The sequence below is a fragment of the Bidens hawaiensis genome, unplaced genomic scaffold, assembly GCF_021521415.1.
Source record: "Bidens hawaiensis isolate Kalapana, Puna unplaced genomic scaffold, B.hawaiensis_p1.1 tig00001236_1, whole genome shotgun sequence".
Lineage (NCBI taxonomy): Eukaryota > Viridiplantae > Streptophyta > Magnoliopsida > Asterales > Asteraceae > Bidens > Bidens hawaiensis.
In genome coordinates this window covers 1,772,040-1,798,769 of record NW_027491070.1, presented here as the reverse complement: position 1 = coordinate 1,798,769, position 26,730 = coordinate 1,772,040, and the positions used below count along the sequence as shown (strand labels likewise).

Genomic DNA, 26,730 nt, shown 5'->3' with positions numbered 1-26,730 from the left:
GAACATGTACTTAAATGTCTTAATAATAATAATATTGTTTGCAATTTAATTCAAATTTAAAATTTCATTACATAATAATAATAATAATAATAATATGTTATTGTTTGCAATTTATGCTATAGGATAAGAAAATGAGTTCGAGGAAACATGAGTTTCATGTTATTATCTGTGTTTTGTTAAGCTTTGTCGGTAATGTGGTCTACGCGGGTATCACAAGCAGTTTCATCCGTTCGGAGTTTCCAGCCGTTGACATGCCTCTTGATAATGAAGTATTCGCGATTCCGAAGGGTTATAATGCTCCACAACAAGTAATTATAAACCTATTATATATGTTCATGTTCATATATATATATATATATATAATATACATTGCATAAAACTATGGAAATGGATTGATATATGTAGGTACATATCACTCAAGGAGATTATGATGGGAAAGCTGTAATTATAATGTGGGTTACACCTACTAAGCCGGGACCGAACCATGTAAAATATGGAACATCAAAGAATAAGTATGGTTTTACTGCACAAGGCTCTACGGTCAAAAATTATACCTTTTACAACTACAAATCTGGCTTTCTTCATACGTGCCTTGTTAAGGACCTTGAGGTATTATACAACTTATATAAATAATTACGCAATCTACATTTATGATGAAGTATTATAAAGAAGCTAGGTTTTATGGTATATATATTTGAAAGAGTAAAATGCAATTTTCGTTCCTATGGTTTGTCCAAATCTGCGGTTTGAGTCCAATAGTTTCAAATTTACGATTTTCGTCCATGAGGTTTCATTTCACTTGCAATTAAACCCGACCCAATAACCCCGTTAAGTTTAGTCGTTAAACCCTCAGCGTGCCCATCACGCGAAGGGCAGTTTTGCCCTTTTTCTCCCCAAATAAACCCCAAACGTAATTCACAAGCCCTCTCACGTGAGGTGCTAGCGTGAATTTGGGGGAAAAACGGACAAAACTGCCCTTCACGTGAAGGGCACGCTGATGGGTTTAACGACCAGACTTAACGGGGTTAGTGGGGTCGGGTTTTAATTGCAAGTGAAATGAAACCACATTGACGAAAATCGCAAATTTGAAACTATTGAATTAAAACCGAATATTTGGACAAACCAATCAATCAATCAATCATGCCCAGTAAAATCCCACCGACAGCAAAGCTATAAGTAGGGTCTGGGGAGGGTGGGATATAGGCACACCGTACCTTTATCCAAAGGAATAAAGAGGTGGCTTCCAGAGAGACCCTCGGCTCTAAGTACATGTGTATGAAGCAAAATAAAGGAAAATAAAGCAAAATAAAGGAAATCAAAGTTTAACAGTTATATAAAAACTACTACTAATTATAATAATATTAATAATAAGATCACAGTTTAACAGCTATATAAAAGCTAATAATAATTATAATAATAATAATAATATATATAAGGGAAATACCATTATGGTATGTGGCCTAAATAAGTTAAGTCTAAGCTCTAAGGTATTCAATTCTCTCTAAAAATCCTTAACTTTAATTCTACTTCTCCACGAATTCCTATCCTCAACCATGTCCTCGGAGAGGTTTAGGTCTATCAAATCATGCCTAATCCTCTCATCCCAAGTCAATTTCGGTCGTCCTCTACCCCTCCTCCCCTCTATAGTAATGTTTTCTACGGATCTAACAGGATTCGTCGTCTGTCTTCTCTTTACATGTCCAAACCATCTCAATCTCCCCTCTCTTATCTTGTCTGCTATGTTCGTCACCCCTAATCTCTCGCGAAACACAACGTTTCTTATTCGGTCTAGCCTTGTGTGCCCACACATCCAACGTAGCATTCTCATTTCTGCTACCTCCATCTTCCGCACTTGTGCCTTCTTGATGGCCCAACAATCTGTTCCATATAGCATTGCAGGTCTAACTGCCACCCTATAGAATTTTCCCTTTAGTTTAGTCGGGAAACTCTTGTCGCACAATATACCTGTGGCTGCTTTCCATCTACACCATCCTACCTGAACTCGGTGGGTCACATCACTGTCTAATTTCCCATCGCTCTGTACAAAAGATCCTAAATACTTGAACTTCGTTACCTGCGGGACCACCTGCCCTTCAATTGTGATCTGTGTGTCTTCATTGTCGTTTATCCCACCAAAATCACAGTGGAGGTACTCCGTCTTAGATCGGCTAATCTTTAAACCTTTTGTCTCTAAAGTTGTTCGCCACTCCTCAAGCCTCATGTTTAGATCTTGTTTTTTCTCAGCAAGTAACACAATATCGTTTGCGAACATCATGCACCACGGGAGAGTCCCCTGAATCGACTTTGACAACTCATCCAAGACTACTGCAAAAAGAAACGGGCTCAACGCTGACCCCTGGTGAAGACCTACCTCTACAGGAAAGAAATCAGTATCCCCCACTGGCGCACGGACACTTGTTTCACTCCTGGTATACATATCCATAATTATCTCTATGTATTTCCTGGGCACTCTTCTACCCTCCAAGCACTCCCAGAGCACCTGTCGTGGCACACTGTCGTAGGCCTTTTCTAGTTCAATAAACACCATATGTAGATCACGCTTCTTCTCCCTATACTTTTCCATTAATCTTCTTATAAGGTGTATTGCCTCTGTGGTGGAACGCCCCGGCATGAAGCCAAATTGGTTGACCGTAACCTGAGTTTCTCGTCTAAGTCTACCCTCAATCACTCTTTCCTATAGCTTCATAGTATGACTTAGTAGTTTGATTTCTCGGTAGTTACCACAACATTGGGCGTCTCCTTTGTTCTTATAGATAGGAACTACAACGCTGCTCCTCCACTGGTCTGGCATCTTACCTGATTTGAGAATACTATTGAACAGAGTAGTTAACCACATGACTCCTTCCTCCCCCAGACACTTCCACACCTCGATGGGTATGTTGTCTGGGCCAACCGCCTTAGACCTTCCCATCCTCCTAAGTGCATCCTTCACCTCTTCTCGTGTGATCCGACGGGCAGTAGCAGTTATTCGATTGTTGTCGTTAAAAGTTTGTGTTGTCATGTTCTTCTTGGAAAGCTGTCCCATTGTTAAAAAGATTGTGAAAGTTTGTGTTGTCATGTACTTCTTGGAAAGCTGTCCCATTGTTAAAAAGATTGTGGAAGTAGGTTTGTCATCTTAGCTTGATGTCCTTCTTGGAAAGCTGTCCCATTGGACAAACCACAGGAACGAAAATCACAGTTCACTCTATTTGAAATAATGATGTGTATAAAAGTTGTTTATGTATAGGAAAACGATGAAACATGAGAAAAAGTGAATATAGATCGTCCAATTATGTCGATGCGTCACTTCGAATCATCTCAACTATTGGTCTACTTTGATCAAGGGTCCAAATCATTTCAAACGATTTATAGTATAGAAACATTTTGTATTTGTTAGTTAAAAGATTTGTGAAGAAACACTAACCGGACCCCGAGCAGATTACTGGTAACCTGGGGGTTAGATAGATGTTTCCCACGAGGGGTTAGACCCAGAGAAGATGGTTCTTCTGATAACCTGCAAAACAGACACCGTGAGCTTGTCACTGAGAAGGGGGGGGGGGGTTCCTCCTTGTGACCACCCTCCGGCGTGAGAATCAGACTAGATTGCTCTTTAAATATAAATGTATATTAAGAGATTGCTAGAGCAGATATCAGGTATAATATGATGATATGAGATAAGATGAGATGGTCATACCATTTGTGGTATTTATAGCCGAAGGTAGGTTTCCAAGGAGGTGTGGCCGGCTGCAACAGTGTTCCTGTTCCACCAGCAGTGGTCTACGTACGTGCACTGCTGGTAGTTGGTGGGTAGGCAGCGGCTGATAGTGACCAGGCCTGCTGTGTACTATTCCTTTTCCACCAACTGCCGGCTACGCACGTGGTATGGCAGTAGTTGGTGAGTAGGCAGCGGCTAATAGTGACACAGTACAGGAGCATGCTGCTCGTCATACTGTGGTCAATAAGCTGTCGTATCTTTAGTCAGATCTTTTTCCCATACCTCGTCAGGTACAGTACAGAAGATCTTCCCGTATCGTACGGACTGGCTTATTTGGGGCGGGAGTATTCCCCCTCCCGCCCTTGTGCGGGATTGTTCCCGGCTTTGCTCATTCCTTCAGGTGACACTGAACGATTGAGAGCTAAGTGCCTTGTGCGTGTAGCCTTGCTGCGCGGGTGGCCTTCCCTGATGGCTTGTATCCGAGGCTGCGGGGACAGGCGGAGTCCTTCACCATTGGGAGGCATTTCCTGCGGGAACAGCTTGCGTACTGCGCGTAAGGACGTCACGTCTCTGAGCATGGTTGGTCCTGCGGATCCAGTTGGTTTCTGCGCAGACGTTCCTCTTCGAGGTGAGTCTTGCGGGTCCAACTGGGCTCTGCTGGGACCTACCTCTTCAAGTCCCCCCAGTCCAATGTTCTTCTCATGAGTGTTTAATAAAGTGAGGTGAACTTTTGGACTTAAGCAAAGGGTTTTTGAAAAGGGTTTTTTAAGGTTTTCCATGGTGTTTCTTCCCGCGGAAGTCCTTGTCACTTGCAGAAATTCCCGAGTTTCATGCTTGGTCTTTGGGTATGATGCGGGTAGGTCTGTAACCTCCTCGCAAGTCAGGAGCGTTGAGTCCCACTTGTGTGGATTCTCCATGAGGTTTTGGTAGTTTTGAACATAGTGATCAATTATGTTAAAACCACCAATTCCGTCCTGGAGCTTCAAACAACGTAGTTCTCGACGTTCCCGCTATGCGGGGATGTTATTTCCGTTTCCGCAAGCATTGCCCAGAAGATCCTTCTTGGTTTCAATTCCCAGCGGAGCGCTAGGTATGCGAAGGGTTTTGCCTTAACACTGTACCTGCGCTCGTCTTATGGTTACTTTACTTCCAAGGTATTCCTGGCGTCAATTCCCTGCGGGTGCAAGGTATGTGAAGGGTTTTGCCTTTACACTGTACCCGCATCCGTCTTACGGTTACTTGTTTGGCAAGGTTTTCTTGGCTTCAATTCCCTGCGGGTGCTAGGTATGTGAAGGGTTTTGCCTTAACACTGTACCCGCGACCGTCTTACGGTTACTTGTTTGCCAAGGTTTTCTTGGCTTCAATTCCCTGCGGGTGCTAGGTATGTGAAGGGTTTTGCCTTAACACTGTACCCGCGACCGTCTTACGGTTACTCGTTTGCCAAGGTAAGGGGTATTTTCCCGCTTACTTTTTAATATTTTTGAATTTTGAATTTTGAAATTCGAAGAGTTGGTGGAAAGATAAGAACAGTCCAAACCTCTGAAACGTCGTGCGACGGTTTCTTCTGACTGTGTCAGGACGTGCAGGAAGTTATGGTGACGTGACAGTACATGGTCATTCCAGACGCTTTTCAGGCGCGTGGGCCCGATTTTTCGGGCACGTGGCCGCGAAATTAGTGGTATGCGTCCTGTCAACAGCTGTTGCCAGCTTGCTTTTTGCCACGTGTCATAGTTTCATTGCACCTTCGTTTTCTCTCTCTTCCGCATTAATTTCATCGCATTAATTGCGATTAGTATATAAAGGAGGAGAGGGTTCTTTGTAATCCACACTTTCACTCTTCTCTTCATCTTCTAAGCGATTTCCGGCGAATACTCACCTTTTCAGGCTAGCATTCTCCCGAAATCATTTTCTTCTTTCTGCAAGATGTCTTCACGTGATCTCGAGTCTACAGCCGATGACAAGAGTACTGCTGGAGAGTGCCAGTGTGCTCTGCCTGGCGATCTGTATCGTTACGTCGTCAGGAAGTTCATGCTCGAGTCTCTCGAGCCTGAATTTCCTGAACCCCACCAGACGGTGTACGATGCCCCCAGAGGCAAGATCGGGGTATATGCTGCATTCTTTGTTTATGGGAATCTTAGGTTCCCATTGACAAAGTTTGTTTACCGTGTCCTTGAGAGGCACGGTGTTCATTTGACCAAGTTGCACCCTATGGCGATCGCCAAGATTCGCCACTTCGAGTGGGTGTGCCGGATTTTGGGCGTTGAGCCCTATGTTGACCGCCTGATGACCTTCTATACTTGGAGGTGCATCCAGGGGTGGTATACCCTGACAACCCGAATCAAGGGTTTGAAGATTTGCGCGACCGAGCGCAGTCTTCGCGCGTGGAAGCGGGAGTTCTTCTTCATATCCGCTCGCGCCATCCCCATTGCCATGAAATTCAAGAACGGGCAAGCACTTCCCAGCCTTCACGCCTCCAACTACCAGGAGGCGGAATGGTTTGCGAAGATATCTCGGGTCCAATCTCCGGTTTACCGGTTTGCGGAGTCCGGGATGGTGATGCTGGGGATGAGCCGGGTGTGGAAGGCTGCCGACGCGCAAAAGATCCCAATCGTCCTCGAATACGGTTCGAACTCTGTTCCTTATCGTATGCTTTCTTTCTTTTTGTTGATTTTGAATTTCTTCTAACTTCTTTCCTGTTTATTTCAGAGGGGAACGACTTGCAGTCGCTCCTGAACCCGCGGGAGGCTGACGGTCCCGCACGGATGGGTACTCGCGCTCTAAACGAGAACGAGTTGCCCATCCTAGAACAAACGGCGGATCGGTTCGTGGAGGTCTATCCGCTAGGCCATGAGATCCTTAGCGCCCGTCGGCCAGGTAAGGCGCTATTCGACCCTCGACCCCTCAATGTTGAAACCTCTGCTGGAATTCCTTTAATCGTATGTTCTGATGAGGAATCCGCAGATGGTCCTCCGTTGGTGCGGAAGAAGAAGACTGCCGGCGGGAAGGGGAAGGAGAAGGCCTCCACTGCCGATCCAGCGCCTCGGTCTGATTCGGAGACCGAGAGCGAAGAGGTGGCGGGGAGTCCCGGTGGTGATAAGACCACCGCTCCGGAGGTTGCGACTGTCACCTCCGGAGAGCCCAAGAAGACGACGGTAACCGGCGCAAAGAGGCCGGCTCCATCGGGTTCGTCCCCGCCTCTTCGTACCTTCAGGCTCAAGAAAACCCGTAAGTACAATTTTCCTTTGTCTTTAGCTTCATTGTTTAATATCGTTAACACTTATCTTCTTTACGCAGGCGTGGATGTTGACGCATTCCAGGGTGGAGCGCAGAGTGGTACCTCCCCGCCAATGACGGTAGGCCCGGTCAGCCTACCTGAGGCGTCGACCCAGGCGCCTGCGCCTGCTTCCGCTGGTTCAGTTGCTCACTCCTTTGAGCCGACTGTTCCAGCTGAGATGACGTCACCGCCGGCTGTGAGTGCTATTTTTACAGCATACTTCACCGAGCCGGCGGTTACTATTGCTGCGGATTCCGTGGCGGCGAGCGCGGCGGCTGCCACCATACCCCCGCCATCGGCAACGACGGCCGATCCATCAGGTACGCATGGGGCTTCTCGCCAATCTCTGCCACCTTCCCATCTTCCTGACCTCTTGGATGGATTTCCATTGGGTTCAGGTGATGGGTTCGGCGGCTATCGGTCTGTAATTGACCCTACAGGTGCGTAGGGTTCTTTTGGCCCTTATTTTTATTTTATTTTTTTATTTTTTTTTATATATCATCTTTTCCTAACTGCTTTATGTTTTTTGCAGTGTCGGATTCCAATGAAATGTATGTTCCACGATGGAACATTCGCCGAGGAACAACCCTTCGTACCCCTGTGGAGTGCGTGGAATGGGCTCGTCACGCTGCTCCCAGTGGTGCGTTGGGGGAAGCCATGGCTAGCTACCAGGAGGGTAGGCTAACCAATGAGCTTCGGGTTCTCCTGGCCCGGATGCAGCCGCGTGTCGAGCTGCTTTGTCGTGAAAACGACAAGTTAAAAGCAGCTCGCGTTAAAGAAGTTGCTCAGGCGCGGGCTGTCCGGGAGGAGAACCAAAGGCTTTCCGCAGCTGCTGCGGAAAAGGAGAAGGCCTTCAAGGCCCTCGAGGTTGAAGTTCAGGCTCGACTCGAGGCCCGTTCCAAGGATGCCCAAGCTGTTAATGAACAGCTTCGGCTGGCTAAGGAAACTGCGAGGAACGCAACCGAGAGGGCCACCAAGGCTGAAGCTGTTGCTGAGCCTCTACGCGTGGAGAATGAAGAGCTTAAAGCCAAATTAGAGGCTCTCCAGCAGGCTCATGATGCCTTGGCGATGGAAGACGCCAAAAAGCTCCAGGAGATCTTGGACCAGAGGGGGGTGCTTGACCATACTGAGCGGAAGCTAAAGGGCGTCGAAGAGGCTGCGGCTAAAGAAGTGTTGCTTGCCAACCTTAACAAGAGTGAAGCCGAACGCGCCCGTAAAGAAGCTCAAGCTGCCCTCCAAGAAGCTCTGGTTGCCAAGGAATGGCTTCTTCGAGAAGCGTTGTCTCAGGTATGTTTTCATGTCTTTACGCTTTTCTTTGTAAATATAAAAGGTTTTTGACACTTGTATATTTTCTTTGTAGGTTGTGCATCGAGTCTTTGCTGAGACATCGTATGACGATGCTATGAGCGCAGCCCTCAACGCTTCTCACGAAGATGGGGAAAAGGTCGGCTTCCTGCTTGGTCTAGGGTTCGTTGAGAAAGGCATCCCGCATTCCAACTTCCCTTTGTACAATGTTGATACTGAAGCTGTTTACGACCAAGCAGTGAATCAATACGCCGCCTTCCCGCATCCGGTGGTGGAGAAGGTGAATGAAGTTGCTGCTGCTGATGATGGGCTAGCTATCCTTAAGGCTTTCCTTGAACTGCCACGCTCTACTGACGGTGCTGGTCCAAGTGGAAGTGGCCCTGAAGCCTGATCCTGAAGATCCCTTCCCACTGCTAGGATAGATTTAGCTTGTATAGATTTATTTTCTTGTAGGCGGGTAGTTACCCGTCCATTCTTGTAATGAATCATTGTGAAATAGAAATCTTTGTGCGGGTAAGGCCGCTTCTTTTATTGGATTCCTTGCTTTATAAACGTTATATGACTTGCATACTTTAGTTTAAATTCGCAATTTTCCAAATGTAGAATAAGTTAACCTTTGAACGTGGTAGATAATAGGTTGAAGTTTTGCTTCCTCTTTCCTGATTGTGCGGGTAGAACCGTCACTTGCACTTAGTAGGATGGCTAAACTTTACCTGCGTCTAACCTGCGTGTAGGTTTTCCTCATCTTTTCTGAGGATAAGTTAACCTTTGAACGTGGTAGATAATAGGTGTGAAGTTTTGCTTCCTCTTTCGTGATTGTGCGGGTAGGACCGTCACTTGCACTTAGTAGGATGGCAAAACTTTACCTTTACCTAAACTGCGTGTAGGTTTTCCTCATCCTTTTTGAGGATAAGTTGACCTTTGAACGTGGTAGATAATAGGTGAGAAGTTTTGCTTCCTCTTTCGTGATTGTGCGGGTAGGACCGTCACTTGCACTTAGCAGGATGGCAAAACTTTACCTTTATCTAACCTGCGTGTAGGTTTTCCTCATCCTTTTGTTAGAAATTCTGTTTTGAACCGTTCGACGCGCGGTTGTCAATAGGTTAGTGTTCAGTTCCCTTTTTCATGATTCATGCGGATAGACCGTCACTTTCATTTAATGTGATAACTGAACTTTTCCCCTTCAACTGACCTGCGTGAAGGTTTGTCGTTTTTTGGGTTTATGCGGGTTTTGCCGCCTTCCCCATGCAACGACTTTCCATGTAATTATGCGGTGAAAACCTGCATATTAGTGTTGAATAAGTTAACCGTTCGACGCGCGGTTGTCAATAGGTTAGTGTTCAGTTTTCTCTTATCATGATTCATGCGGATAGACCGGCACTTTCATTTAGTGTGATAACTGAACTTTTCCCCTTCAACTGACCTGCGTGAAGGTTTGTCGTTTTTTGGGTTTATGCGGGTTTTGCCGCCTTCCCCATGCAACGACTTTCCACGTTATTATGCGGTGAAAACCGGCATATTCGTGTTGATAGTTCATAAAAGTATAAATGTAAAATCATCAGCGTCGATGTTTTAAGGAGAATCATTTCCATTAGAAGTGGCTCTTGGCCTTTTCTTTACAAATTTGGAATTGATTTACATGCAAACTGTGTAAATGAGCTCCCTTCCATGTCGTTGGGATGGGAGTGCCATCGAGCCGATACGCACCTGGTTCGGAATCTCGTTCTTTACGCAGCATGTAGTCTCTACATTGAAGCTGGAATTTTATTCGTGTTTTCCCCAGCCGGGGTTCTACACGCATCAGCCTGCTCAACGTTCATTGCGCCACGAGGTGCGCGAGCGTCCCATCTTTGACGAATGCTTCGACCATGTCCTTTACGTCTATGCATTCTTTAGTGTTGTGGCCTTTTGTCCTGTGAAAGTCACAGTATTTACTCCGATCAGCATTGTGACGATGTCGGATTATTTGTGGCTTTGGCCATGGGAGCTCCTCAGTAGCGAATATCTCGGTGACGCTTTTGGTGAGCGGCGTCCATCTGGAGTTCTTGTTTGTATGTACATTATCCCTTCCGCCTAACCGATGCTGCAAGCCGGATGAGGTGTCAAAGTTTACCCTTGACTGCCAAATGCCTAGCTTCCGCTTTTTGTTTAATCGGGCGGTAAGGACGTTGTCTTCTCTTGTTTTCTGGGTGTAGAGGTTTGTGTTCTGTGGGAGATCTCTACCCAGTTGCTTCTCCGTTTCCGCGAAGCGTTTAGCTGCTGTCATGATGGCATCCCATGTGGATGGCATGCCATCTTTACCTGTTAAGGTGCGGATGAGCTCTGGGTCGTTCGCGCCCTGAATAAAGGCAGCGCGAACAAGATCTTCGCTAATGTTACCCAGACTTAGCTTCTTCGAGTTGAAGCGAGTGATGAAGTCTAGCAAAGATTCATCTTTTTCTCGAATGCACTTGAGGATTGTCCATTGCTCCTCGGTATACTTTCTTTGCTGGCTGAAGTGTTGGCTAAACTTCTGTTGGAAGTCAGCCCAGTCATAGATGTGGTTGACCGGTAGACGATCGAAACACGCTCTAGCAGCCCCGACCAGTGTCATTTGGAACATGTAACACCATGTAGGTTGTGACATCTGCCCTGATCCGACCCGACCCAGGTACCCGTTTCTCTGACCCGATCTCTTTCTTTTATGATTAATACCTATATTTTACTTTTAATAATAATAATAATATACTTTTCCTTCCCGCCTCTTTCTCTCTCTTTTTCTTTCCGCCGTCCCGTCCCTCTCCTTTTCTCTCTTTCCGCCTTCTTTTCCCTCTTGTCGCCGTCCCGCCCTTAAGCCTTGTTTCCCTCTTTCTTCTAACTCTTTTGTTCCTTCCCGCCTAAGGTTGTCTGCGCAGACTCCTTACAAGGAATCCTGCGTGAAGACCACCTGTTTCAGCGATACGCGAGACGAACTCTTCTCGCAGCGCGCTAAGAATTGTAATTCTTCTCGCAGCGCGCTAAGAACGGTAGTTCTTCCCGCGACGCGCTAAGGATTTGTAGTTCTTCTCGCAGCACGCTAAGAATCGTAGTTCATCCCTCGACGCGCGAAGAATTATAGTTCTTCCCGCGGCGCGCTAGGAATTCTAGTTCCTCCCGCGGCGCGCTAAGAAATGTGATTCTTCCCGCGACGCGCTTAGAAATGTAGTTCTTTCCGCGACGCGTTAAGGTTGTTTCTGTCTGCCTTCGCGCTCGCGCTCTCTTGACCTTCTGTGTCTGCCTTCGCGCCTTAGCCTTCTCGCGCTAAACCCTTTTAGTTCTGTTGAATCTAGCCGTTTGCTTTTGTGTTGTCTTATCTTTTGAGCTGTTGACCTAATCTGCTTTATGTCTGAAAAGTTACTTTCGGCGCAGCATGCGCGCCAACCCCATTGGTTGGCAGATAAAGTGACTGACATAATCTTTTGAGATCTGCTTTTGCCATGCTTGACCAGTACCTTTATCTGACCCGCCCATGCTTTTTACTGTTCCCTGACAGCTTTTCCTTTGCCCCCTGCAGCTGCCATATCTTTCTATATCTTTTGCTTTTGTTTTCTTATGCTTTTGATATCTTTTGCTTGATCCTGTTAAAGATCTTTTCCCCTTTTTCTGGATTTATGTCTCCTAGGGTTCCTCTATAAATAATAATAATATTTTCATAACACTACACACACAAAACACTTAATCTCTCCTGTTCTCTTGCTCCTTGCTCTCTCTGCCGCCTCCCTCTCTGCCTCCGTCTTCCTCCCTGTTCTGCCCTGCTTTTCCGGTAATATATATATATTATATATAATAATTTACTTATGCTAACTTATAATCAAGACTTAAAAACAAATCATTAAAACAATAATCTTTAATTATAGGTTAACTTGTGCTTGTTTAAAGTTGGTTCTTGCTTTATCTTACACCGCATCGTTTATCAAGTGAGTAATCTCGTACCTAATCCCTTTTTTTATTTTTAATGTTTTGGGATGTTCATGTGTTCATACAAACTTAGAGTCTTAAACTTGTTTATGAACTTTAGTCGCGCAGTATCCCATGTGTTGAGGACGTTTACTTGGCTGTTTATTTGTATGTGTGTATCATTAACCGCTTTGTTCGGCCTATTCCGAAGTTTTCATGGATCCATTAGATGAACACGGGAGACCTATCGTTTACGGTTTTCTTTGTTTACACTTGCACAGATGTTTTCTCGTTTTTGTGCTCAATTGGGAGCACGGATTGAACTATGAACTATGAGCTATGATCTATCTAGGCTTGATCACAAACTGATTGCACCCTTGTTAAACACCAGACATACACGTGTTGCGCGCAGATTTATTGCTATCTATGTATTGTATTAAACTTGATTTCTCACCAACACGCAAGTGTTTGACGTTTATTTTAACACATGTTCAGGTTTGCAGTAGCTGTTTTGGAGCTTGTGGACACATAGGACGTTTTTACTTTTGGACCTAGATTAAAATGTATCAAGACAAGTTATTGCTGTTCAAATATTTTGATTTATAATATATTGATTTATGTTGGTTTATTTATATCTTATGTATACGTTGCGCATGCGTGAATGAATATATTTATTAAATATTGACACCCAATAGTGTCACGAGTAATGAAACAATATGTGGCGCCCCGATGTATAATCCGCCTTTGGTCGGGGTGTTACAGATTGGTATCAGAGCTCGTTGACTTTAGGATAGGTGGTTAGACGTAACGGCCTAGAATACCTAAGAGTCCCTTCTCGCGCATGAGAGAAATCTGATGTTTGCGCGCTTATTGTTAATTACTCGTTATTTATGAATATGCTCGCGCTTGCGCAGTATATGATTTTATTTCACGATATTTCGATTTTTGTTGAATTTCGATTGATTTTTCTTACATATTCGTTTGTTGGGTTTGAAAATCCGAAAAGTCATGGTGATACATGAATAGTTGATTTTCAATTTCCATTTATGATTATGTTCTGAGGTTGGAGACTTGAAAAGTCATGGTGATACATGAATTGTCAACCTCCAATACTCATTTTCTTGTATGTTTTATATTGAAGATTGAAAAGTCATGGTGATACATGAATCGTCAATCTCCAATACTCGTTTGCTCGTATATTTTAAATTGGGAATTCGGAAAGTCATGGTGATACATGAATTGTCGATTCTTGATTCGAATTTGTTACCCTTATTAAGTCTGCATTTAGGGTCATTTATTTTACTTTAACTTTTGATAGTATCTAACTCCGTGAAACCAAGCTTTTCGAGGTTATACTTTGTGCTAAAACCAAGATATTAACTAAAATTAAAACTTTTATAGAATGCCTCCGCTATCTCGCCGATTTCAGAGAAGAGAAGCCTCGCGCATGCGTAGACAGCAACGTTCCCAGGAAATGGCCGCCGCAATAGCCCAAGCTTTGAGCCAAAATAATACCTCCAGTTATAACATTAAGTCCTTTAACGCGGGTAACCCTCCAAAATTCACAGGTCTTGAAGGAGCCACCGTGATGCTCCAGTGGCTTGAGAAGATAGAAAACACTTTCCTCCACACACAATGCCCCTCAGACAGACGAACCCAGTATGCTTCCAGTGTCCTGGAATCCAGAGCGCTTACATGGTGGAATGGAGTAGCTCATGCGCGTGGCGCAGAGGCTGCTTCTAGCATGACATGGGAGGAATTCAAGGAAATTCTTACGCGAGAATTCTGCCCTCCCAACGAAGTTAAGCGCCTGGAGGAGGAATTTTGGAATCTTAAGCAGTACAGCGGTGAAGCGCGCGAGTACGCGACGCGCTTCCATGAACTAAGCCTGCTTGTCCCTCACCTTGTTACCCCTTCCCGCCGAGCCATAGAGAAATTCCTTGGGGGTCTCCCCATGGAAATTCAAGATTCTGTATGGGCTAGAAACCCAGTTACCCTCTCTGACGCCATCGAGTTGGCCGCTGTGCTCAGTGACAACCATGTCAGAACAGGAACCCTGTTCCTGCGGGGATCTGAGAAGACCAAACCCACCAAGACTGTCCCTGAACCAACAGAAACCAAACCTGAACCCTCAAACCGTAACAACCTCAAGCGCAGGCGCAAAGCCTATGCGCTTACCAACCCGCCCATTGTCCAGCAACCCATTTATCAACCTCCAGTTTACGCGCCTAACCCTCTGTCAGCCTACCCAACACCTCCTGTAGTCCACAACTATGCCTTAACCAATCCCGCACTCCCTGCCCCGCCACCTAAGAAACCTTACACAGGAAATCAACCCTTTTGCCCAACCTGTAGACTTCACCACCCAACCCAAACCCCGTATCGACAATGTAACCGATGTGGCCGCGTTGGTCACTCTGCCGAGTTCTGTAGAATCCCTTCCGCCAACCCAATTGCGCCAACACCACCAGTCTACCCGCAGAACCCTCAACCAACCTACCAAAACCCACGACCCAGGTCGTGCTATAACTGCGGTGATCCCAGTCATTTCCGGAACGCGTGCCCGAGACTACAAGTTCAGATTACGCAAGCGAATCCGGTGAACCAGATTTCGAACCAAGTGACACGCGGACGAGCTTTTAACATAACCGCGCACCAAGCGCAAGCGAATAATGACGTAGTTAATGGTACATTTTTACTTAACGGATTTTATGCTTCTGTACTTTTTGATACTGGCGCCGATCGAAGTTTTATCTCTCGCGCCTTTGAGCAGAAGCTTGCGCGACCGCGCGATAACTTAAAAGAAAATTTTTCAGTTGAATTGGCTAATGGTGAAACTGTTTTAATTAACTCGGTGATTAAAGATTGCACGCTTAACCTTAACGAAAACGATTTTCTGATCGACCTCATCCCCATGCCTCTTGGAAGCTTTGATGTTATTATTGGTATGGACTGGCTTACGCATAATCGCGCCGAAGTTATTTGCGCCAAGAAGTTGATTCGCATTCCTCGAGAAAACGGTGATCTTCGCATCTACGGCGAAAAACCCTCCAGTGGTCTTAAGCTTATGTCTTGCGCCGAAGCCCAAAAGCTTATGCGGAAGAAGTGTATTGCATTCTTAGCCCATGTGGTCAAACCTGCTGAAGAGAAGAAGCTTCGTGATATCCCTGTTGTGCGTGATTTCCCTGAAGTTTTTCCTGATGATCTTCCTGGTATCCCTCCCGCTCGTGAAGTTGAGTTCCGTATTGATCTTGTCCCTGGTGCTTCCCCCGTAGCTAAATCTCCTTACCGTCTTGCACCCGCTGAGATGCGAGAATTGGCCAGCCAACTTCAAGAGTTGACTGCTAAAGGATTCATTCGCCCTAGCTCTTCGCCCTGGGGTGCTCCGGTGTTGTTCGTTAAAAAGAAAGATGGTTCGTTTCGCATGTGTATCGATTACCGCGAGTTGAACAAACTCACCATTAAGAACCGGTATCCCTTACCGCGTATTGACGACCTCTTCGATCAACTCCAAGGTGCCTCTTGTTTTTCCAAGATCGATCTCCGCTCTGGCTATCACCAGTTGCGCATCCGCGATGAAGATGTTCCGAAGACTGCTTTTCGAACTCGTTATGGCCATTTTGAATTCTTGGTCATGTCCTTCGGTTTAACCAACGCACCCGCCGTTTTCATGGATCTAATGAATCGGGTGTGTAGGCCTTTCTTGGATAAATTCGTGATTGTGTTTATCGATGATGTTCTGGTGTATTCTAAGACCAAGGCCGAGCATGAGCAACATCTTCGGTTGGTGTTGCAAAAGCTTCGAACCGAGCAACTCTATGCTAAGCTTTCCAAGTGTGAATTTTGGTCGGATGAAGTACAGTTTCTTGGCCATGTTGTTAACAAGATGGGTATTCATGTCGACCCATCCAAAATTGAAGCAATCAAGAACTGGATTACGCCATCCTCTCCTTCCGAAATCCGTTCCTTTCTGGGCTTAGCTGGTTATTACCGGCGCTTCATTTCGAACTTCTCGAAGATCGCTTTGCCTTTAACAGCTCTAACGCACAAAGGTAAACCGTATATTTGGGGCTCGAAGCAAGAAGAAGCCTTTCTATCGCTCAAGCAATTGTTGTGTGAAGCTCCTGTTCTTGCGCTACCTGAGGGTAATGATGATTTTGTCGTGTACTGCGATGCCTCCAACCAAGGTCTCGGTTGTGTTCTTATGCAACGAGGCAAGGTTATCGCTTACGCATCAAGGCAACTCAAGGTTCATGAAAAGAATTATACAACTCACGACCTCGAACTTGGTGCAGTTGTTTTTGCCTTGAAGATCTGGAGACACTACCTTTATGGTACTAAGTGTATCCTCTACACAGACCATAAAAGCCTTCAGCATATCTTTGATCTGAAGGAACTTAACATGAGACAACGCCGATGGAACGAACTCATCAGCGATTACGATTGTGAGATCCGGTATCATCCTGGTAAGGCTAATGTGGTAGCCGATGCGCTCAGCCGAAAACCCTGCCAGTTTAACTGTATTTTGCCGCGCACGCATCTTCACTTTGCGCCGATTCAAAGCAACCTTGAATCGCGTATTCGTGACGCGCAGCGCGCATCCATCAGTAATGGTAACCTTCGCGCCGAGTTAGCGTGTGGCGCGGAAGCACACTTTGTCCCTAATCTGAGTGGAATTCTCTGCTATCTTAATCGCATCTGGATTCCCTTTGATGAGAATCTTCGCGTTGATATCCTGAGTGAGGCGCATAAATCTCGGTATTCTATTCATCCTGGCGCTGATAAGATGTACAAGGATTTGCGCATTACTTATTGGTGGCCCGGTATGAAAAAGGATATTGCTGTGTTCGTAGCTAGATGTCTGACTTGTTCTAAAGTGAAAGCTGAACACCAACGCCCATCTGGTTTGCTCGAACAACCTGAAATTCCTACGTGGAAATGGGAATGTGTAGCGATGGACTTTATTACCAAGTTACCTTTGACAGCAAGCAAACATGATAGCATTTGGGTAATAGTGGATCGTTTGACTAAGTCTGCTCACTTTCTGCCCATTCGTGAAAACTACCGTGTTGAGCAACTCGCGCAGCTTTATGTCAAGGAAATTGTCTGCCGCCATGGTACTCCTTTGAGCATCATATCCGATCGCGATGGCCGTTTTATATCTCGCTTTTGGAAATCTCTCCAATCTGCGCTAGGAACTCGCTTGGACATGAGTACGGCATATCATCCTCAGACTGACGGTCAGTCTGAGCGAACTATTCAAACTCTTGAGGATATGCTCCGATCTTGTGTTCTTGATTTTGGAGGTAATTGGGATTCACACCTGCCTTTGATCGAGTTCTCTTATAATAACAGCTATCATTCCAGTATTGGTATGGCCCCATTTGAAGCACTTTACGGTCGTAAGTGCCGCTCCCCGATCTGTTGGAGCGAAGTGGGTGAAACTCAAATCACAGGACCCGAACTTGTTCAAGAGACAACTGATAAAATCGCCAAGATCCGTGATCATCTGCTGACTGCCAGAAGCCGACAGAAGAGTTACGCAGATCGTAGGCGGAAGCCTCTCGAATTTCAAGTTGGTGATCTTGTTCTCCTCAAAGTGTCGCCTTGGAAGGGTGTTGTCCGCTTTGGGAAGAAAGGTAAGCTTGCTCCTCGATATGTTGGTCCATTCAAGATTCTCGCGCGTGTAGGAAAAGTTGCCTACAGACTTGACCTGCCGCCCGCGCTCAGTAATGTGCATCCAACGTTCCATGTATCCAATCTCAAGAAGTGTTTAGCTGACGAGAACCTTCACATTCCACTTGATGAAGTTCAAGTTGATGAAACTATGCATTTCGTTGAGAAGCCTGTTGAGATTATGGATCGCGAGGTTAAGCAAACCAAGCGCAGTCGTATCCCTATTGTTAAAGTTCGCTGGGAGTCCAAGCGCGGAGCCGAGTTTACATGGGAAAGGGAAGATCAAATGAAGATCAAGTACCCGCACCTGTTCTCTGCGCAACCTACTTCGAGATAAATTTCGGGACGAAATTTCTTAAAGTAGGGGAGACTGTGACATCTGCCCTGATCCGACCCGACCCAGGTACCCGTTTCTCTGACCCGATCTCTTTCTTTTATGATTAATACCTATATTTTACTTTTAATAATAATAATAATATACTTTTCCTTCCCGCCTCTTTCTCTCTCTTTTTCTTTCCGCCGTCCCGTCCCTCTCCTTTTCTCTCTTTCCGCCTTCTTTTCCCTCTTGTCGCCGTCCCGCCCTTAAGCCTTGTTTCCCTCTTTCTTCTAACTCTTTTGTTCCTTCCCGCCTAAGGTTGTCTGCGCAGACTCCTTACAAGGAATCCTGCGTGAAGACCACCTGTTTCAGCGATACGCGAGACGAACTCTTCTCGCAGCGCGCTAAGAATTGTAATTCTTCTCGCAGCGCGCTAAGAACGGTAGTTCTTCCCGCGACGCGCTAAGGATTTGTAGTTCTTCTCGCAGCACGCTAAGAATCGTAGTTCATCCCTCGACGCGCGAAGAATTATAGTTCTTCCCGCGGCGCGCTAGGAATTCTAGTTCCTCCCGCGGCGCGCTAAGAAATGTGATTCTTCCCGCGACGCGCTTAGAAATGTAGTTCTTTCCGCGACGCGTTAAGGTTGTTTCTGTCTGCCTTCGCGCTCGCGCTCTCTTGACCTTCTGTGTCTGCCTTCGCGCCTTAGCCTTCTCGCGCTAAACCCTTTTAGTTCTGTTGAATCTAGCCGTTTGCTTTTGTGTTGTCTTATCTTTTGAGCTGTTGACCTAATCTGCTTTATGTCTGAAAAGTTACTTTCGGCGCAGCATGCGCGCCAACCCCATTGGTTGGCAGATAAAGTGACTGACATAATCTTTTGAGATCTGCTTTTGCCATGCTTGACCAGTACCTTTATCTGACCCGCCCATGCTTTTTACTGTTCCCTGACAGCTTTTCCTTTGCCCCCTGCAGCTGCCATATCTTTCTATATCTTTTGCTTTTGTTTTCTTATGCTTTTGATATCTTTTGCTTGATCCTGTTAAAGATCTTTTCCCCTTTTTCTGGATTTATGTCTCCTAGGGTTCCTCTATAAATAATAATAATATTTTCATAACACTACACACACAAAACACTTAATCTCTCCTGTTCTCTTGCTCCTTGCTCTCTCTGCCGCCTCCCTCTCTGCCTCCGTCTTCCTCCCTGTTCTGCCCTGCTTTTCCGGTAATATATATATATTATATATAATAATTTACTTATGCTAACTTATAATCAAGACTTAAAAACAAATCATTAAAACAATAATCTTTAATTATAGGTTAACTTGTGCTTGTTTAAAGTTGGTTCTTGCTTTATCTTACACCGCATCGTTTATCAAGTGAGTAATCTCGTACCTAATCCCTTTTTTTATTTTTAATGTTTTGGGATGTTCATGTGTTCATACAAACTTAGAGTCTTAAACTTGTTTATGAACTTTAGTCGCGCAGTATCCCATGTGTTGAGGACGTTTACTTGGCTGTTTATTTGTATGTGTGTATCATTAACCGCTTTGTTCGGCCTATTCCGAAGTTTTCATGGATCCATTAGATGAACACGGGAGACCTATCGTTTACGGTTTTCTTTGTTTACACTTGCACAGATGTTTTCTCGTTTTTGTGCTCAATTGGGAGCACGGATTGAACTATGAACTATGAGCTATGATCTATCTAGGCTTGATCACAAACTGATTGCACCCTTGTTAAACACCAGACATACACGTGTTGCGCGCAGATTTATTGCTATCTATGTATTGTATTAAACTTGATTTCTCACCAACACGCAAGTGTTTGACGTTTATTTTAACACATGTTCAGGTTTGCAGTAGCTGTTTTGGAGCTTGTGGACACATAGGACGTTTTTACTTTTGGACCTAGATTAAAATGTATCAAGACAAGTTATTGCTGTTCAAATATTTTGATTTATAATATATTGATTTATGTTGGTTTATTTATATCTTATGTATACGTTGCGCATGCGTGAATGAATATATTTATTAAATATTGACACCCAATAGTGTCACGAGTAATGAAACAATATGTGGCGCCCCGATGTATAATCCGCCTTTGGTCGGGGTGTTACATAGGTTTCGTCCAACTACTGACGGTTGCCCCCGCTATGAATCTGTTCAAATGATCATCTGGGTCGGATATACCATCATATGTGCCTATGCTGGACATTTGTTTGGCACTTTTTGGGGCGATTGCTTCTGCAATGTCCCTTGCAAATTTGGACGTTCCCGCATTTGCAACGTTTGGTCTGAATGTTTTGGAGAAGTCTCGTGGACTTCCACCTGTGCTTTTTGGTTTGAAGGCTTGTCCAAAATGCCTTCTCGGTTGGGAATCCGTTTCCTTACGCTTCCCTTTTGCCCTATGGCGAGGGTTCGCGTCGGAGTCGGATTCCTCCGAGTCATCCAAGTAATCTTCGAATTCGTCAGCCTGTTGGACGGAACGCAAGCGTTCGTCCAACTCAGCTTGGAATTCCCTCTGACGTGCCTCCGCCCATGCCTTAACTTCATCGAGTGTTTGGCGGGGGAGTCTTGTTCGTTTCTCTAACTGGGTATCGGTGATTCCCTGTGAGCGATTATTTACTGCACTTGCCCCAGCTGGGGTAGTGTTCGTAAAATTTACTTCACTTGCCCCGGCTTGGGTAGCCGGGGTAGTGTTTGTAAAAACTGTGTTGCCGGTATTCCCCCCAGTAGCTGGGGTTGTGGTTACCGGAGTTTCTTTAACCATCTTAGAAGTTTGAAAAAACTGAAGAAAAATGTTCTAGCTGTCCCACGGATGGCGCCAATGAAGAAACACTAACCGGACCCCGAGCAGATTACTGGTAACTTGGGGGTTAGATAGATGTTTCCCACGAGGGGTTAGACCCAGAGAAGATGGTTCTTCTGATAACCTGCAAAACAGACACCGTGAGCTTGTCACTGAGAAGGGGGGGGGGGGTTCCTCCTTGTGACCACCCTCCGGCGTGAGAATCAGACTAGATTGCTCTTTAAATATAAATGTATATTAAGAGATTGCTAGAGCAGATATCAGGTATAATATGATGATATGAGATAAGATGAGATGGTCATACCATTTGTGGTATTTATAGCCGAAGGTAGGTTTCCAAGGAGGTGTGGCCGGCTGCAACAGTGTTCCTGTTCCACCAACAGTGGTCTACGCACGTGCACTGCTGGTAGTTGGTGGGTAGGCAGCGGCTGATAGTGACCAGGCCTGCTGTGTACTATTCCTTTTCCACCAACTGCCGGCTACGCACGTGGTATGGCAGTAGTTGGTGAGTAGGCAACGGCTAATAGTGACACAGTACAGGAGCATGCTGCTCGCCATACTGTGGTCAATAAGCTGTCGTATCTTTAGTCAGATCTTTTTCCCATACCTCGTCAGGTACAGTACAGAAGATCTTCCCGTATCGTACGGACTGGCTTATTTGGGGCGGGAGTATTCCCCCTCCCGCCCTTGTGCGGGATTGTTCCCGGCTTTGCTCATTCCTTCAGGTGACACTGAACGATTGAGAGCTAAGTGCCTTGTGCGTGTAGCCTTGCTGTGCGGGTGGCCTTCCCTGATGGCTTGTATCCGAGGCTGCGGGGACAGGCGGAGTCCTTCACCATTGGGAGGCATTTCCTGCGGGAACAGCTTGCGTACTGCGCGTAAGGACGTCACGTCTCTGAGCATGGTTGGTCATGCGGATCCAGTTGGTTTCTGCGCAGACGTTCCTCTTCGAGGTGAGTCTTGCGGGTCCAACTGGGCTCTGCTGGGACCTACCTCTTCAATTTGCTTCATGACTAGCAAGTGTGTTCATGTCTTTTTATCTAGTATGATACCAAGTACTATTATAAGATCGGAGAAGGTCATTTGGCTCAATCCTTTTGGTTTAAAACGCCTCCGAAGATCGATCCAAATGCTTACTATAAAGTTGGAATTATAGGTGATATTAATAATTCCCTTTTTCTTCATTTTTGAATTTGTTTTTAAAGTGATTTAATCAAAAGTAGTAAAACAATAATGTTACTAACTTTGTTTTCTGGTTAAATTGTTTATTTCATTAAGGTGACTTGGGGCAAACATTTAATTCTTTGTCAACTCTTGAACATTACATTGAGAACGAAGGAGAAGCTGTGTTATTTGTTGATCTATCTATCTTATTCTGATGAGCATTCATACGATGAAATGGGTGAACGCTGGGATTCGTATGCTCGTTTTGTTGAAAGAAATGCAGCATATCAACCATGGTTATGGATAGTCGGAAATCATGAAGTCGAGTATCTTCCAGAAATTGTAAGTCGTCAAAGATCAAACCGCACACGTTAATCTTAATTCGATATTTTATAGAATAATAAAAAACCAGTAAGGTGTTATATGTATTATTAGTCAGTTATCAAATCATGTCATAGTTACAGTAAACCCTAACTAATATATTTTTCGAACATGTGCAATTCGTTTCTTTGTGTGTCTAGAACGAACTTGAACCGTTCAGAGAATATCTCAATAGATACACGACGCCTTATGAAGCTAGCGGAAGTAGTAGTCCGCTTTGGTACGCTGTGAGACGTGCATCCGCTCATATAATATTTCTATCCACTTATTCTCCATATGGTAAGTTGGTAACTTAAATTAGTTTATGACGAATCTAACATACTCATTGAATTTAAGTTTCTAGCTAATCAATTATTATTTAATTTGCATGACTGATAGTAAAATACACACCTCAATATGAATGGCTGCTAGCAGAGTTTAAAAAGGTGGACAGGAAGAAAACACCTTGGCTTTTTGTTCTTATGCACTCCCCACTATATAACAGTAACAGTGCTCACTACATGGAGGCTGAAAGCATGCGAGTTGTGTTCGAGAGTTGGTTTGTGAAGTATAAGGTTGATTTGGTCTTCGCCGGACATGTCCATGCTTATGAAAGATCGGTAATTAACTTAAGTTTGATCCCTAGCTCACCTTCATATCATATCTCTAGAAATCAATCCAAAGGGAACATAATCACTCATTCAATCATGAGAAAATCGAATAAGAGTCACATATCTACGTTTACTTAATTGCATATCGGATTTTTCTCGTTAATAATGAATTAATTAAATTTAAGTGATACGCGACACTATACTACGTATAAATTTGTGTATATATAGTTACTTGTATAGGTATTATTCACCAATAATACATGTGAGAAAATAGTTTTGTGATTTTTTATTTAAGCATTTCAATGTCATGGACATATAGCCAAAAGAAACTTTCCAACCATATATGAAGTTTATGTGCATTGTGAGCCTATACCAAAGTATGTACATATACGTACACATCCATACACATGTGTGATCAGAATTAGGGTTTGAATTAGGTTTGCAAATGAACAAAGCTTAATAAAGTCTAGTTTATACATTTACGTTCATGTTCGCTAGGTTCACATGCTAGAATTAAGGTTGCAAATGAACAAAGATAAAAACTCGATGAAAACCCGTTATATATTTTACCCTAAGATAAACATACATGCATATCAGTACCGGATTTCCAACATACGCTACAACATATCCAATGGCTTGAGTTCTCCCATCCCTGATGAATCCGCCCCCATTTACATCAACATTGGAGATGGAGGAAATTTAGAAGGTCTTGCATCAAGGTGAACTTTTCTTGTTTTATTTTTATCAATGATTTGTTCAGGGTCGTCCTCGATAATTTATATGCCTCGGCCGAACCAAATAAAAAAATGCCCGTAGATTCTAGCAAGTAACGAAATATTATAAGCAAAAAAAAATTTTGGTCTTAGGTAAATGGGTTTTTTGTTTGACTTAAACAATTAAATTTTTAAATAAGCTTACTTGGTTATGATTTAGGTTGTGTAAAAAACTTTATATATAAAAATAAACTTAAAAATGACTCAATTGAGACTAGAACTTGCAACCTTTTAATTGGAAGTCATACTTCTTTACCACTAGACCAACCTAGATATTGTATAATTAGAGTAAAACATTAAATACACATATTTCTTTTTCATAAAATTATATAGATATAAAAAAATTTGTGCCCCCGAAAATCAAGTGCCACGGCCGGTCGCCCACATCGCCCTATGCCCGAGCCGCCCCTGGATTTGTTAGTTTCATTCTTCTTTACAAAGAATAACTATATATCTCTTGTTTCCTTGATGAATTTTGTAGCTATAACGATCCTCAACCTAATTATTCTGCGTTTCGGGAGGCTAGTTATGGGCACGCGACATTAGAGATAATGAACAAAACACATGCTTTCTACCATTGGTATCGAAATGATGAAGGAAAGAAAGTTAAAACCGATTCCTTTGTGGTGCACAACCAATACTGGTATGCAACATTCTGACCTTTTCATTTTATTTTTTTTAGCTTTTTTTGAACCTTTTTATATTTCGTTGATTATAATTCACTATATTATCCAATTTAAATAAAAGAATTGGACCGACCAATGAACCAGAGAAGCCAATTTAAATTAAAATATTTTATGTGAAATAATTTCAAATATGAGAGCTTTTATAAGTAACATATTTGGTGTCCCATTCTTCTAATCAAAATGATGGTGACACCCAAATAGATGGCTGGCTTAATATTTATCACATATTTAAGTGCAAATATTATTTTTTTATATTTATATTTATAGAGTTTGGATCAAATATAAATACCTTTTATCGTGAGAAGAGTATAAATAACTAGAGTAATTATGTTAACATTAAAGTAATTATTATATTACAATATATTATTTTTTATAACATAATTACTCTATTTCAAAATTGTAATTTACTCTAGTTATTTGTACATTTAGTATGTTAATTTTATTTGTACCGGATCTCATTTATAATCAGTCATGACAATTTTTTGTTAGGCGTCGTTTCACTTTGCTTTATGGCCGAATATGGGTTAGTTCAGTTTCTTATAGTTAAAGTTGAACTTATAACACATGTTCAAGTTTTCTGATTTCCATAACCGATCACCCCGCAATTAACAAGGCTAGGTTAATTCGATTATTAACAAGGATGGTTCACTTTAGTTTCGTTAATTATCGGTTAGCTAATACACCCAAACATTACTTTGGATGTGTTTGCTCAAGTTGATATCTACTAATACACCCAATTATATTCTGGGTCAAATGTTTATAATGATATCGATTGTTTTGAGTATATAAAGTATAATAAATGATAACAAAACCCTTTTGAACATTATATTATGGATAAAGAAACATAAACATTAATCGGACCGAACAACCAGTTCAAATAACTCAGTTACCAATATACATATAACCATAACCGAACCATAAAGGCATGTTACAAAAATTATTACGGTCAAACAAATTGTTGTTGAATTGGCTATGCTATAGTTTATTTAATCGCTTTATATTCACTCTACTTTGTTTTGCACATACGCTTGTTAAAACAGGAGGTTGATGGATATGAAGTTGAATTTGTGAATCAGACGTCGAACAAAGAGAAATAAAAAGTGTAACCAAGTTCTTTGTTTGTAATATTTTGGTGATGCTACTTTATTTGTGACTAGTAATTCATTAGTTGGGCCGGCGTTTTGTTCGTTTATTAGTCTTTCGTTTATTACTACTTTAAAACATTTATTTTATGGATTGTTTATGTTTGTTTTGGGCCCATATGGGTTAGTTTCGATGCGGGTTGCATGGGGCGTTTGGCCCATGGGCCAATCAAAACTGGTTATATGGATGATGATACTCTCCATGTATATAGGGGTGAGTTAAGATCGGCTCCTTTGTGTTGCACAACCAGTACTAGTATGCACCAATGTAAGTGCTTTATTTTTTATTTCTAAAACGATGACTTTCTTGTATTTAAACTACCGCACTCTTCAAATTTAAAATGTTTCATTTAACTACTTATATTCATCGATATGTGAAAATATTTATTAGGGATTGTGTCGCTTTGCTTTAGGGTTGAGTATTTGAGTATGGGTTTATTCGGTTTGTTATTGATTAAAGTTGAAACAATACTCGGTGATTCATGTTTTAGATTTTCAATAGTGATCATTTTTAGTTATAAAAAGTTCTTTCAATTCGATTATTTTAAAGATTGTTCGTGTAGTTTGATAAATCATCGGTTAAGCGTATAGTGTGTGGATAAGTTATTTAATTTGTAAGATATTGTAACAAAAAGTTTTGACATGTAAAAACATCGAGTTAGGTTTCGAACCTAAAACCATAATATCTCACGCCTTAACAATAACCGAAAAAATGATTTCATAAAACCTTTAAAATTCGTTTTTAAGTTTAATTTTCATTTGGTGTATCATAATTGAGGAGGGTAACTTTTTGGCTGTCTATTAAAATATCTTAACCCGCAACGACGTATGGATTTGATTATGTGTGGTTTCTATTCGATAATATATGATATATAGTAACTCCATACACACAAAATATATGGTTTGTCATCTATTTACATGACTCTTATCCTTATAAGCTCGTTGGCAAATGATAATAATACACGATAGATCAAAGTCACTATTTTCTC

General features: G+C 43.2%; 1 protein-coding gene and 1 pseudogene across 2 annotated transcripts in view; both read left to right on the top strand.

The window, feature by feature from the left end:
• Positions 1-26,730, top strand: part of LOC143568847 (110 kDa U5 small nuclear ribonucleoprotein component CLO-like) — a 277,562-nt gene that overhangs the window by 234,276 nt on the left and 16,556 nt on the right. The gene's annotated exons all lie outside the window — the stretch shown is intronic.
• Positions 126-25,748, top strand: LOC143568761 (bifunctional purple acid phosphatase 26-like; annotated as a pseudogene). Its single transcript, XR_013141623.1, has 9 exons — positions 126-308; positions 406-609; positions 22,050-22,161; positions 22,284-22,511; positions 22,691-22,829; positions 22,929-23,149; positions 23,738-23,859; positions 24,395-24,556; positions 25,640-25,748. The product of XR_013141623.1 is annotated as a bifunctional purple acid phosphatase 26-like (transcript).